This window comes from Episyrphus balteatus, chromosome 2 (assembly GCF_945859705.1).
Source record: "Episyrphus balteatus chromosome 2, idEpiBalt1.1, whole genome shotgun sequence".
NCBI lineage: Eukaryota > Metazoa > Arthropoda > Insecta > Diptera > Syrphidae > Episyrphus > Episyrphus balteatus.
This window is the reverse complement of record NC_079135.1, coordinates 112,727,576-112,743,521: the sequence shown is the minus strand read 5'-3', so window position 1 is coordinate 112,743,521 and position 15,946 is coordinate 112,727,576. Positions and strand designations below refer to the sequence as shown.

At 33.5% G+C, this 15,946-nt stretch overlaps 1 non-coding gene across 1 annotated transcript; it reads left to right on the top strand.

The window, feature by feature from the left end:
- Positions 1–363: 363 nt before the first annotated feature.
- Trnaa-ugc (transfer RNA alanine (anticodon UGC)) lies at positions 364–435 on the top strand. Its single transcript has one exon. It is a non-coding gene; the product is annotated as a tRNA-Ala (tRNA).
- The last annotated feature ends 15,511 nt before the right edge of the window (positions 436–15,946 follow it).

Sequence of the window (15,946 nt, the reverse complement as noted above, 5' to 3'; positions counted from 1 at the left end):
TCACTCCAGTTGATTCTATAGTGGTAAATAAAAAACAAACATGAATGCACTTCTTACAATCAACCTATAAAAAAGATGCATGTTTGGAAAACTGGACTACTTTAAATAAATTAATTAAACCTAATAAGTTTAAAACGTCACGCGTATTGTTATATGACGATGAAGGTCTCTGTCTCATCTTTGAGGCTAAATTAATCATATCGTATTTATTTATTATTGTATTTCCATACACTTAGAAGATGATATTTTTTTATCAGTACAAACATGCTGAACAAACAATTTGAAATTTGCATCTTATCTTGTTACTCTCATAATAAAAACTTACAAACAACTTACAACTTCTAAAATTTACTCGTATATCAAGGGGATGTAGCTCAGTGGTAGAGCGTTCGCTTTGCATGTGAAAGGCCCCGGGTTCGATCCCCGGCATCTCCAAATATTTTGTTTTCCCTCAATTAAACTGTTTCTAAAACCTGTATGTTTAAAATTATAATACTTTTAATTAATTTTTAAGATACGAGAGCATTTAAACATTTTTTTATGCTTTATTTTTGTTGAAAAGAGTCCCTTTCAATACGACTTCTATGAAAAATCTGGTCTTAGCTTCAGTAGCCTAAGTATCCTTTTATATGAAAACGCATGATTAGAGTCGAGGAAAAGAAAAACACTTTACTCTTTTCTTTAACTCTTCGTTCAGTTCTTAATAGATATAAATTTTCTACTTAATGAAATGATATTTGACACGTGCATTTACCTGCACTTCATCTCCTTATAATAAATGAAAATAAAGAAATTACCCGCATTGCCAATTTTCTTGTTTTTATTTCTTTTTTAGTGAAAAAAATTATGAACAACAAAAAAAACAGTGCAGTCAGAATGAATTCGAAATCCAAACATCAGAAAAACTTCCTCATTTGCACTATATCATCGCTCAGTGCTGCTGCCGTCATCGTCAATTTTGCGGTCTGTATATCTACTTTATTCGCGTCTCAAAGCTATATTCAACCCACCAACCCATCATCAGGCACAAAACTTACTGCCCTGTCTACCAACGAACGTCGCCGTTGTCGTTTTTGCTTGGGGCTAATTTTATGCCTCTGTGAATCTTTCCTTTGCCAGCCAGTGTCTGCTGACCTTGTTTGCCTTGTGTCGGTGTCGGTAATGGTTGTGTTTGAATTGTGTTGTCTTTTGGTCCGAAATGTCTGGCAACGGTCTAAAGGGGATTCGACTACGACAACGATGTTGACGATGACGAAGTCTTTGGCGCTCTTTTGCTCTTTTAACTGCTTCTTTTTCACCATCGTCGTCGTATTCTTCTTCTTCTTCTTCTCGAGGCTCTTGTCACATTTTTTTTATTCGGTTTGTTTTTAATCTCAAAGTGTTTTTCTTTGTTTAATTGACCCGAAATCCGGATGTTCTCATTCTCTTTCTCTCTCTCTTCTTTGCAGCGCCATCTGTATACTCCAGTATTGCAGTTCGAAATGTCACATCTTCTTAAAGAAGAATTTTTAATTTGAAATAAGCAATAGATTGAAGCGCCTCCATAATCCCTAAGTAATTACACTCAACTCCACGGGCCTTAAATGGTATTTTCTAGGCAATTATTCGAATTGTAATGGACTCTCGGTCGGTCTTCCCTGCGGCCGCGATGACGGACAGACATTTGGACGAACGAAAACCGAAGAACGAATAAATAAAACGGCCCACTCGGGAACGTGTGGTGCACAGTGCACATATAAACGCGCACTCCTTAAGTAGCTGCCATGGTTGGTTATCTCTCCTAATGCGACGCAGCGCATTTGCATGACATCATTCAAATTTGGAATTTGACAGTTGCTGTCATATTTTTTTCTGTTTGCATTGCAGATATTTTGCATCGTTTTGGGTTATATTGGGGGCCATGTTGGAAAATACTCGCTTACTCGCAGAGTTGGTATAATGTGAGTCAATTACCATAAGGAAATGTTTTATGAGACCAAGTATGTTGCGTACACATCGTCCAAATGTGGTCGCACTGTGAGATCCCCAATACCCCATCATAGCCATTTGCATATCGAACTCTTGTATCGTAGAGTCAGAAAAAAAAACTAACTGTATGCTTGTCTGTCAGAAAATTGAAAGAAAAAAATTGACAGAAGATATTTTCAAACGCCAGGGCAGACTTAATGCAAGAAATTACAATTTTTCTATTTCGATTGGCACAAAGAACAAGAAGAAGAAGAAGCCACAAAGGTGTGTGTAGCTTACTTGTCTTTTGTGTTGATAGTGGGCAAGGCAAAGTTATACGACGAGTGGACAGTAAAAGTGAGGATGATGGCGTCTGAATGTCAAATGTCAAATATTTACAGAATTTTGACAGAACGGGCTTCACAAAAATATGTACTTTGTTGCTTCTACTACTACCAGAAGGCGTTATAAGCCCTGTAAACTTTCTTTAAGACCTGCGAAGGTAAGTCTTATAGAAAGAATGTTTATCTGCTTCACTTGTTCTAGCTTTCAACTATTCCCCACCCTATAACGTCATTATAAAATATATAAAAACTTGTTCACTTAACGCAAAGTTAAGCATTTGACAGCACCTATAGGAGCACCACAAAACCGTGAGATTCAGCCAAACAAATAAAATACGGCGCACAGTGCGACTATAGAGGTGGTAACATTACGTATAGTTAGCGAACGAGAGTCTCGTCGTACACACGTAACGTAGTTTATATATATTTTACCTAGGTCTAGGGTGTAGCTTGAACCACTGCCGTGCAATTATTTGCCGGCTCTAATTAGCGCGAATAAATTAATTAAGCAGTTGCATTTATGAAATTAATGTGCGCTAATAATATGTACGCACATCGAGCCTTGGTCCAATTTATAGCTGCAACCCATCACATCGAGGTCTTTATAGCTTGATAAGGAGACGTTCATCGACCAATTCAGAGGCAAAATAAATGAGTTGGTTGCGTGCAAATTCTACTTAAGTTTAGACATAGACAGACCTTTGTTTTGCATTTAACTGCGTTTATTGCGTTCTTTTGCGAAGCAACGAGGTTTTTGCGTTTTTTTTTTTTTCTTTTGCTTTGTTTTGTTAAATTGGTACCGTTTAAGTGTGTGCTGCAATTTAATGACTTCTTCGTTTGCAGCGTCTACATCGGTCGTCTTCATCGTCATCATCATCGTCATGCCTGACATATAATCAATTTATTTAAATTTGTTTGACGTTTCTTGAATGTTTTGTTATTTTTGTTGTTGTTGTAGTTTTGTTAACGATGGCCCATAGTGTTGTTTTTGCTAAACTTCTCTTCCGTTAACTTAAATGGTTTGGCGGTGAAAATTGGCACCTGCTGGCTGACTCTACTTGATTGCTGTGGTGTTTTTTTAAATTGTTGTTTTTGTTTTGGTTTTGACATGGAAGAGTGAAGTTTAGTGCAGACTTGCAGACTGTGTGGTAAGCAATCATAAAATATTAAAAAAAAATTTTAAATGAAATGAAAAACTTTGAAGTGTTAAAATGGGATGGTTAAGAGAGGTCATGAATCATGATTAACATGAGAGTTAAGGCTATAAGGGTGGTAGTTAAATAAAAAAATAAATTGAATTGAATTATTATAATAATTCTAGGAAATTAGGTTTTTTGTAACTAAAATATAGGTAGTTATTCAGAATCCAGCAAAAAGAAACAGAACTTTTACTTAGGTGTTTAGAGTTATCAAAGTGTTAAAAAAAGTCCGGTGATTGTTAGTTAGAAATGAGTTCTTGCAAACGAGTTTGTTTTAACAAAGAAGATACGCTATTGTTTTAACAAAGAAAGTGAGGCTATTTTCTGGCGTTACACTCTCGCACTTTCGCAGTGCGGCAAAAAATTTCAATTAAAGATTAAAAATAAACTATTAGAGATACAAAAATCTTCTATAGCTTATTTGAAAGATAATAACCTAAAGCTTAATCCAAATGAAGGATTTTTAAAAATTCCGTCATTTAATAGGGTAAACAGGGGTAAAACGGAAAGATGAAATTTGAGCTCAAATCTAAATGCGAATTTCTAGAGAATTGATTTTTTTTGCTATAGATAGATGAGATTAATTTAAGAATAACTGCATTTAAGGAAAAATTCTAAAAAATTTTGAAACTAAGCTATAACGTTTTGTTTGAACGTTGTACACGTGTTGGGGCTATGACAAAATGATGATTTTGGTTAAATGAAATTTTGTTTGACAATTCTAAAGATGCCAAGTGAAAGATGAGGGGAAAAAAAAATTAGGCGTCTGATACGGATTTCAAAATATGAATTTTTGAAAAACACCTTGTTTTTTAGGGGTATTTTTGGGTATTTTTTTGGATTTTTAGCTTTTTTTTTAGTGTTTAAAAAAATCTCAAACTAATGCATACATGTGCAAAAACTTGTAATTGTTTAGTGAGTTTTTACTGAATAACGGAAGAAACAAGTTTGTAAAAAACACGTTTTTTTACCGTTTTTAACCGATTTTCATCGTTTTTTATTTTATCTTTTTTTCTATAATAGATACAGGAATAAAGTATATGAAGTAATGATAGACCATGACTACGACTATATGTGTGCAAAGTTTCAATCATTTTCGTAAACACAATTTTGAGATAACGGTAAAATAAAATTTTAGAATTCAACATGTTATAAAATTTGACCAAGAGCAGATAGAAATTTTATTAAGCTTTTATGAGCATCCTGATACAATTACCTTTCATTTCGTATATCACACATAACGGTAAACTAACTACAAGCTACACAATGTTAAATCAAGAAACTTGCGAAAAACCTCAAAACACCAGTGGAGATCTGTTGCCCCCCGAACAGCCACCAGTGTGGGAAGTACCGTAATCTCAGTCTGGAAATTCAACATGGTTGACTTTAAAAAATTCTAACTTCTCTTGTAGGCATCTTTGAAATGAGATTGATAAGTTATATGAAAGGTGAAATAATAAGCTTTCACATGGTATACATTTTTTTATATGTTGTCAAACAAAAAAATTGATTCCATAGCCTGAGAACATAAAAATAAATGTTTTTTTTTGCTTTTTTTAATGAAATTTGATCGAGTTCAAAAAATTCTAGCTTTTTTTGTAGATGTCTCATAGACCTGATCGATATATATATTTTATATAGGTTGTTAGGGAAAAAAATGGAATTAATGACGTGAGAAGATAAAAACTCATGTTATTTTTGCTTTTTTTGATGAAAATGATTTTTTTTCAATAAATTATTTGTATCCTTCTTTTTAGCTTTTTCTTGTAAATTATGATTGTTTGAAAAAAGTAAACGCTTCGATTGACTCATTTTAAACAAAAGCACACAACCTATTTTCTGACGACGTTATCATGTAAAATCTTCGTCCGTAAACCGGCTTTACAGACAACCTCTTTTTTTTAACATATAATATTTGTCAGAGCTGTATAGGTACTTAGTAATTCACTTTTCTTTAATTAAAGACTCTGGCAACCCTATGGATTTACCAACGTTTTTGTCAATTTGTAGCCGTCAATATGTTAATAAGGGCTATTTGTTAACCAAATTACAGCTTTCTCTCTTATTAACATTTTTTCAATCAACTTTTGTATTTATATGACTGCTGGCAACCCTTTGGGTATCCCTTCGGCTCCACTTTGACTTTTGTAAATTGGGATTTCCCTTGGCAAAAAATTAGGCTATCAATTTATGTATTATTAACCCGTGACGTTGAATTTTCGTCGCTGGCTCCTAAATTCTATAGATCCTGTATTTCCTTGATTTTGCAAAATAAACAATAGAAATATTTCATAGAATCTTACAAATACCAATAATGTCTGCAACACATTGTTTTTTATTGAATAACTTTAATCGCCTTAAAAATAAAACCTTTTAACGACTGAAAAAAAAATCTTGTCAATCGATAATATTTATTCTCCCATAAACAGATGAAATAAAATCGTTGTAAGACCTAATCATATTTACGATGTCAATGCCGAAGGATCAGGGTCAACATAGCTCGTAATGTACCCAAAGCCCAAGCCATGCGTGGGAACGTGCATTTTATGAATAGTCTTTTGATTTCATCTTCACTGCCCATGGTTGCCATTAGTACAAGTTCAAAATAAAAATTTTGATACCTACTTTATTGTTAAAAGGTTTAAGCACCAATATTTCATCTTTTAAGGTTAATTCAACAAAAATGTTGAACAAGTTCTTAGCTTTTAAATAATTTAACTTAAAAAGTACGTCCGTCGTTTACTAATTCTACATTCCCCCTTATTTTATTTCTTTGATAAGGTGCTTTCTATAATTTCATATCGGCAACTCTATTTCAACCAACAAAACAGTGGCCTATGTGACAAAGTGTATACGAAAAATCTCCGTCTTTTAACTTTGATAATAATCTCTCTCCTTACCCCGTGCTGGCTTTTCATCTTAGTCTTGTGATCTTATGAAATAACATTTTAGTCAGTTTTATTTAGGCTTCACATAAGTAGGTACAAAGTTTTATACTTTATACTCTACAATGTGAAGTCAACAACTGCAGGATTGTCCGCGTGCAGTTCAATCATAGCGTGCGCAATGATCACGACTCATAGATGCACGCATTCTTCATGTGTATAAAGGAGCAGGGCGACACCAGAGCGCCATCATTCTCTTGATTCTGAGTTACCTGTAGTAAATGTAAGGTACTCTACCTTACTGATGAAGGAAGACTTTTTAAACTTAAGCCTTTTTTTCTGGATGCTTCTTAAAAAGGAAAATAACAACGTCATGAATTTTCCAGCTTTATTACTTTCAAGCCAGAAACTATATGGCACAGCAGCGGCCCTATGGGGCATTGACGACGAGACATGATCCGCCGCGGACAAAAGTTATCCCCCAAAGATTAGGGTGACCATCTTAATGTGAAATAATTTAAGTTCAAACCTCGGAAGACCACTTAACTGGTTTTATTTTTGAGGAACTGACTTGTTTTTAAATTCAAGTCCAAATGGTCACCCTAATTTTGATAGGTCCAGCCCTTTTTTTTTATATAAAAAAGTTGTGGCAAATTAACCGCACCGCATATCGCCATATAGTTCCTTAAAGATTAAAGATTTTCTCGCTGACTATGGAATTTTGTGCGTGGCCTAGGTCTTGGATTACGTTTTCAACAAAAAGTTCACGATTTCTCCTCATCATATCGCGTATAAAGGTATAATAACCTTATAGCAGGATAGGGTGTTATAAGACTCTTTCAGACCACTAAGGTATAAAGATGTGATATGGATGGGTAAAAATTCGGTGAGACGGTAGGTCTTGAGATATCATCTTGCACATCTATTGCGCGCGCGTTGTGTTATGTACCTTGAAGCCAGTATAAGTAATTGCTGCGTGAGCTATATACGTAAAAACGTGCCCGTGTGACTTGTTATGATCTTCTCTTTTTCTGTGGTACTTTTGGTTGAGTTGAATATGTGATCAAGTTGAAGGTTTTTTTGTTTTTGATTTTTTTTGTTGCTATCGGATCACACTAATCTGTTTATTAGAGATTATCGAAAACAATCTACGAGGCATGTTATAGCTTATTATATAAAGATGGCATGTTGTTTTTAAGGATGAAGTTAGATGTTTTTTGAGAGATAGGATTGTGGTGAAGTTATGTGTATGCTATGTCTAAATAGTAAACTGTCATAAAATACATAACATGCAAGAGACAGTTTTTGAAAAAAGGTTTTTGTTCTCGGTATTCTTTTTTAATACATTTTTTATTCGGAAAATCGTTATAACTAGGGATTTCATAGGGTTTATTCCAAAATTTTGTTCTTATGCTGTTTTCTTATTTGTAAGAACAGCATACGAGCGAAAATTTGGAATAAACCCATTCGAAATCACTAGGTTTAACGTTTTTTCGAAAGGTGGCCGGAAACTGGAGACGGCCGATAATAGGCAACTCTACCCTATTCCTTAAAACTAATACTAGTTTTATGGAATTAGCATAGAGGAATCGCATTTTTTTTGGTGAATTACCTTTTTTCGGATTTGATTGAAAAATTTTCATTTAATTCTTTGTCATTCAAGTCAGTAAGATTAGTTGATAGATGGATGGCATTGATTTTGACGAAAGCTGATGGAAACATCTTGGATTGTTTCGAAAGAGAAGTTTTTCGGGCCGTTTGTCTGCGATACCGAGTTGTTGAATTGTTCGGGATTGACGTAGGAAATAAAGAAATCGGGCTGGTTAATGAGAAGTCATTTGTGACGCTTCGTTAAAACTTATGAGGAATCAAATTTTAGTAATTTTTTGAGACTTCCTGAAGAAGCACTTAATTAAAGGACCAAAGATTATAAGCGATATTGATACGAAAATTTATTCAAGGTTTCACGGAAACGACAAAAAACTGTTGGCGAAATAATCGATAAAAGCAATCATACGATATAGGGATACATATTTTTTTAAATCACACATCGCTGATATCGACCACCGATATGAATTTGAACTATATTTTTTTCAAAGGAAAAAAGTTTGATCTCCAAAAATAGTAGGTATGCCACTGGATTTTTTGTATAAAGATGCAATTTAGAAAAAAAAAAACATTCCAAATTCGTCAGGGCTATTTTTTGTTAATTTTGCTTTTTTTTATAATAATTTTTTGAGGACTTAGAGCCCCCGCACACTACAAACTTTCTATAGGCCGACAGTTTATTCGGTCTCTTAACAGTATGGAAATGTATGAAAGTGCGCACACTACGGCTATGTGAATTTGGCATTGGCAACCCCGAATGCTAAATTTTGTTTTTCAAACCTGCCTGGTTCGCTTGTCCAAGGTAAGCCCATGATAGGCTCAAGATTTTTTTTTTGCCAGCCCTTAGTTCTAAAATTATAACGGAATTTTTTTTCACCTAAAAACTCACAAACACTAATTTTTTTATTCCGTGTAGAAATCGTTGATTGATCACTGTGGTTCGTTTGCCCAAGGTTAGCTTAGGCTAAACCACTATTTATTTTCTTCATCAAAACTATAGTTGTTTACCAAAGGCCAACTAGTATCATTCATTTTTTAGCAAAAAAATAAAAATAGTACGCATACACCACAGTGACCTTTTTTCAATTTATAATGAAAAAAAAGTATATCCACTGGTGTGGGCACTACGGCTCAAATGTTAGTTATTTTATTTAGAATTCTTACTTGGTTGAATATAGAATATAGAATATAGAATATAAAGCATTTCTGTTAAGAAGCTTAAGTTGATTTCTTTTATTTCACCTTAAAAACCACAAAATACAAATATTTTTTTTAGTGTGAAAATCATTGATTTTTTTGGTTTGTGCACTTTTACTCAATTAACCATGATAATTCCAACAAATTACATTAATTTTTTGAACTCAAGGTGGGCTAACGAAAAAAAGTGATGTAATTTGTTAGAATTAATATGGTTAGTTAAAAAAAAAATGTTAAAAGAACAATTTTTACACTGAAAAAAAAAAAACAAATTTTGATTTTTACGAGATTTGTGATTTGAAAAAAGTTTTGTCTGTCATAATTTTTCAATTAAAGGTGGGCTATCCTGGGTTAACCAGTTAACAGCTACATAACTCTCTAACAAGTAAATTCGAACTAAAAATAATTTCGGATTTTTTTATCGTTATTGCATCAAATGTTTTTGTAAAGAATAAAAGAAATGAAATGAATTCTCTTTCCCATATCTTCTATTTTTTTTTTGGTCTCACACACAATTCTTGATATCGTTATCTTGTCCTTTTTTAGAAATCATCCTCGACTGCGACTTTTACTATTTCTAGTGTACTCTTGGGAGTATTGCCAGTCTAAAAAAACCGTCTGGAGTAGCAACGAAGAGGCATATTTACAATTACTCTACCCGAACCAAAAACCCATCAAACTTAATTTCAAGAGCATACAAATGTGGGTATAGGTTAGGTACATGTCTGCAATGATGACAACGGGGAAGTAAAGATTCATAAAATTGCCAGACGAGGTCCTTTTCCTTTGGTATCAGTTACTTTGGAATGAATGAAAAGGAGAGTGTCTATTGGCTCAAGCTCAAATGAGAAGAATAAAAGCATTGGGAGAAGGATGTCGATGCGAAAAATAAAAACAAAGGTCCTCTACACATTTTCTTTCTGAATTTGGAAACTTTAACAATCCTCCCACTAAACGGCCAAAATCCACCATATCTTCCTGAAGGATAGACTCTTATTAACGTAAATACAGACGAGCACATACCTTCTATGCGCCTCCTCAATAGAGGTATGTACCGGCGTTTTCGACATTAATTCCTTTTTTTTCCGAATATGGGGGTCTTAGGGTACTGTGATAGACTTGAATTTCAGGATCACTCACGTGTACATAAGGACATTCAAGTTAAGTTCCTGTGTATGTGTATTTCCGAACTCCATTTTCCCGAGAGTATTTTCAAGCCCAAAAGGATAATAATAATCATAATATCGTAACTTACGTGAATATTTTTGTTTTTCAACACCTCCCCACTTCTAATAATCACCACTAGGTTGCCCGGTTCGCATCTCCTTCAATGCACACATGGTTCATGTATCATGTGCCGTGTGTCCTGCCTTGGTTGTTCTAAAGTCCTGGAATGAATATATCCTTGTGAGTATGTGTGTACTTTTTTGTTATAGAAAAAAATTTCCTCTTTTCGATGAGGCTGGCTGAACATTTTTGGAAGTCATTGAACCTTACTTCTATTCCATTTACAGGAGGTATAGGTAATAGCATGTGGAGTGGATGTTAGGTGAGATAGAAAAGACGAAGAAAGAATTTATATGGAATTATATAGAGGAAGCTTGATGGGCCAGCAAGAGTTTAAGCTGGGAAGAACAAACTGCGCCGTGCTATAGCAATAAAACACATGCCACATGAAAGGCGACTGTCATTCAGTTTTTTTTTTGAAGATTCCTTTTAGAAGGGATATAATAATCCTTCCATTTTATTTCTTACTACAGGTGGATTGTGTTTTGGTTGAGATGATATGTTCGTGTGGCTATTATACTCGTATTTTTTGGTTGAGAATATGCCCCTCGTCTCGTTTATTATAACGTTTTTTTTTTATTATTTCATTTCAGTTTTTAAAAACATTCTTTGAATGGGTTTTTAGTGGATTAAAATCTCTCTCTTTTATCTTTTGTTCTCTTCTCTGTGGTGGGTTATGTGGAATATTTATTTGAGTGGAACGCCCCTACTTTCACACACATTTCTTTTTTTCTGAAGATAGATAGGGAGTATAATCAGAAGTAAATTTATTACATCTTTAGGGCTGTAAGTATCTATCTATAGCAGATACCTTCTGCTTTTGAGCCCTCAAAATAATCAAAGGGGGTGTCGCAATTTTTCATTTAAACATTTCTTCAAAATTATTCTGGGTATAGAACAAACCTATGTTATGGTTTACATGCAATTGCGTTTAAAATCGATGAATTTTTTAAAACTCTTTTAGTACAACTAGACCCGTCATTAATGAATTTTTTCTATCTTTGAATTCGTCTCAATTTTTGTATAAATGTTGTTTTGATCTTGACTCTTATGACAGAACTTGATCCACCATTTTGAACCAAAGATGACAAAAGTGAATTTCATCAAATAACTCTGTATCAGTATTGAAGTTAGTTTGATGGGTTTTTTCTCGGGTAGAGTAATTGTAAATAAGTCTCTACGTTGCTATTTCAGACGGGTTTTTTTTTTTTAGATTTATTTTAGATGTAATTCTCAAGGGTAGATTTAACATTAGAGCTACTTCAATGTTTTTGTAAAAAAAATTGCATTAAAATCGGTCAAGTCGCTTGGGAGAAAGTCAGACATCAAGAAAACGGTTCTATGGCAAAATATAATATTTTTTAGTTAAAAAAAAAAAATTAACGACAATATTTGCCACATTACATGTATTTTTTTAAATCAAAATCGTAACATCAGTTTTTGAGAAAAACAGCCTTTTCCTAACTCTGATAGAGTTAATTTTGGCCCAAAAAAATAAAATTTAAAATTTCCGTCCAGGGAATCACCAAAAACTCTTAACTACACTGAAGGAAAAGCCACCATAAAACTACGTAAAATCAATGAAAACCATGGTTTAGTATATTAAAGTCACATAATTCAAAGTAGTTCATCTTTGAATCAACGATGTTTCAACTTCAATTTATTTTTGCCCTCAGTGTACCAAGTTTGAAGTAAATCGAGTCATTAGTTTAGGCTGGAGCTCAAGATAGAGACAGTACTTATATTACACGTAAAAATTGAAGGTGTGGGGCGTATGAGTGATTTTTTTTTTGTAAGTTAAAAATAAATTAAGAATTTTACAGAGTATTTCGAATAAAACGTAAAATTTGACGACCGTATGCAAAAATGTGTAAGCTTTCATTTGATACCTCATTTTTCCATTGACCCGTTGACTTAAGCCAACACTGACAAATACCGTTTTCTGAATTGGTCGAGCACAGAGTATTTTATTTTATTTTATTTTATTTTATTTTATTTTATTTTATTTTATTTTATTTTATTTTATTTTGTTTTAATTTATTTTATTTTATTTTATTTTATTTTATTTTATTTTATTTTATTTTATTTTATTTTATTTTATTTTATTTTATTTTATTTTATTTTATTTTATTTTATTTTATTTTATTTTATTTTATTTTATTTTATTTTATTTTATTTTATTTTATTTTATTTTATTTTATTTTATTTTATTTTATTTTATTTTATTTTATTTTATTTTATTTTATTTTATTTTATTTTATTTTATTTTATTTTATTTTTCTTCTAATGTAATGTTGCTTTGAAAAAACTCTGCTACTAAATTATAATACCAAATCAATCTTTAAAAAATACTAGCTAACCCCCACCCGCTTCGCTGAGTGCACTTTTGTAAAAATTGAACCTGTTTGAAAATAATTTGAAACCAATTTATAGTACCTAATACCGCTGCGCTTGAGTCTTGTAGCAGAATTTTCAGATGTAAAATATACATTCTCCAAATGCACTGCTCAATAAAGAACCGCTGCTCTGGATAAATTTCATGTATTTGAAACGAAAAAATTCGCCAAACTGCTTCGTTACTGTTTATGTAGCGTTCTATTTGATACATAGTGATTTCATCATTCCTTTCAACAGATTCTAATGCAACGCAAGCTATATCGCGCCCTTTATCACATATTTGCATATGTATTTGATAGACTTCACAGAATTACAATACTCGAATTTATGTTGGCTTTGAATGCCTTGTATAATATCGGTGAATATGGCACAACTTCAATATTCACATTTTTCACTTTCACGATCATTGATTTCCCATTTTCTTGAGTGGAACGCCTATGATATAAAGGGTATCCATCATTTCCAGTAACTGTTTCTTATATCAAAGCTCTTGGATAACCTTTCGAACATTTTGCATCAACCACATGGGGAATTACTATTAGTCTAAGAGTCTACAGCAAATTTTGGGAATAGAGTGATAACCAAAATGTGAGTATGCAGATTCATAGCCTTATAACGAAATCAAAAGTCTGGCAGCTTTTAGTCGCAGCCTTATATGGATTTCGGGAGATTAGATATCGCGAATTTTCCAATTAACACAAATTCACATTCTGAATACAAACACTAATGTTCTGTCATTTCCCCTAAGCCTGAAGACACCAACCTTGACGATGCAATCTATGGAACTCAAGATATAAGTTGTTTTAGCGGCATTGTTTTGGAGACTTTTCTGCAGCCAAATCAAAATGCGGGCATGCAGTAACCCCACTCTACTGAGTACATCCAGCATTGTACTTTCCCTAAACCTTTATGTTTAATGATAAAATCCATTAATGATTTTAACTTCATCTTAAACAAATGAGCTATTATATCATTATATCATGCCTATCAGCCGGCGATCCAGGCAACAAAAGATCTTTAATTTCTATCCCTGCAGGCTTTATTTCCTTTTTAATATGCAAATTTCACCCGTGTGTGTTATACCTAACCTTTTCTTATTTTTCCCAGTTTTAATTGACCCACTTTATAAGATCGAAAAACAACAAAATTGTAATTTCACTTTGAGGAAGGTATGGGGGACATGCTGCCCCCTGCAACCCCCCTGCTTGGGCACACTATAGTATTTAGGGTGGGTGTCTTATTCCAAGTGAAAGTGCTTACCTATTATTCAAATTCAGAATGAAAAAACAACCGTGAGGCTTAATGCCTTTTTGAAGTGGGTGTTATTGCGTCTTTTAAAAGGAAATAAAGCCTGCAGAGGATATTTTGCATACATATCCTATCCACAGCATATTAATTAAACAATCTTCATTTCTGCGAACCTGTACGTATGTACATATGTAGGTAAATTTTGAAAATAATTTGTTTTACTAATAATTATTTTGAAAGTTTGTCTTAATAAATTTGTTTACAAATTAAGCTAAGTTAAATTTTTTAAAAAGCGAGAGTGTTTTTTTACTCGTACAAATTGTCAGCTATGTAAAGATGCAAGAAAAGGTATTATTTTTTTTTGATACAAACCATCTACATATTAATACCTTTCAAACAAAAAAAAAATTACCAAAATCGGACCAGCCAAACGCGAGTTTATCGGCCACACACACTAAACGAACTCATTTTTATATATAAGATGAAGCAAAGTTTTTCAATTAATCCTTGTAGGTATTTCCTTTCCCCTTGTGTAACGCACTTTCTCAACTTTAAGTCCTCATAACCATAATTAACGCTTAACTTGGCAAAACAACTGAACGATAAATCAAATTCGAATGCCTGAATTACACTAGGAAAAGAATTAAATGCACTCCAGCTATGAATCAATTATTAAAAAAAAAAAAAAAAATCAACTCCTTCACCTTGAATCCATGCAAATAAGATGCGGTTAATCTTTGCTCTATGCCACCAGATTCACACGCAACGCAGCATGCATTGCTTTTGTCACCTGAAAATGTTTTGATTAAAAATATGAACACACCAACGCACACCCCACAAATACGCTTGGCTAACCTCATTCATCTTTAACACTTCGTTGCACATAATCCTGAGGGGGCCGGGCGCTCGCTGTATAGCTTGATAAAGATGCCAGCCAATATTCCTCTAAAGAAGAGAATTTAAGCACAAAGTCTTTTGCAGCATAATATTCTTGCATTTTAGCTTGATGATTGCTCATTTCACTGCGAAAATGTGCCACTAATTGGAAAACGTTTAAAATTTATCGAGGTGTAACCGCACAGCACTTGCATATACACACTCAACCTCGAGGTCGATGTGAGTCGATATATCAGCTGCGAGGCAGTTACGGAACACACTTTGCTTTAAACTTACAAAATAAGGCACCATGGTACCAAACCAGCCAATATTCGTAATCAAAATAAGCAAACAAACAAACCTGATGCTGCTGCTGCATGCCGGTTGATAATGATGAATGCGCCTCCTCTGGATGTATTGGATTTTATGAATGGAAGAATATTTAAGGCAAAAGAGGAGGAGGTATAATTTCGAACAAAAAAGGATTGCGGGCTTAAGAAAGTGCAAAGTTGCTTGATTACGCCTAATGTCGCGTTCCATTAAGACGATGACAGGCTTAGCAAATGATTCAATCATATATTTGTGGCGAAACTAAAGTTAGAGTTGTTTGAGAACAGGGAACAGCATACTGGATTATGCGTTAATGGGGCGAAAAAGAGATGATGAATGAGAGTGCAACTTCCAATCCAATTCAAAACGCCTTTGGGAGAAAAAAAGGAGAAATGAAGATTGAAGAAGTTTAATACCAATTCAATTGCAATCAAGAGCTATTATTTAGTTTTTTTCGGATTGCCAGTTTACTTTTTCGTCATATCCGAAATTCGTTCTCCAACTTTCGCTTACAACATTTGGACAGTCCATATCCGAGGCTTGTAAATAGTTGCTAACTTGAATTCTCACTCCTAAGTCGGTGAATTACATTCGCGGCCACTTATATCTAACTCATAGAACGAGAGCT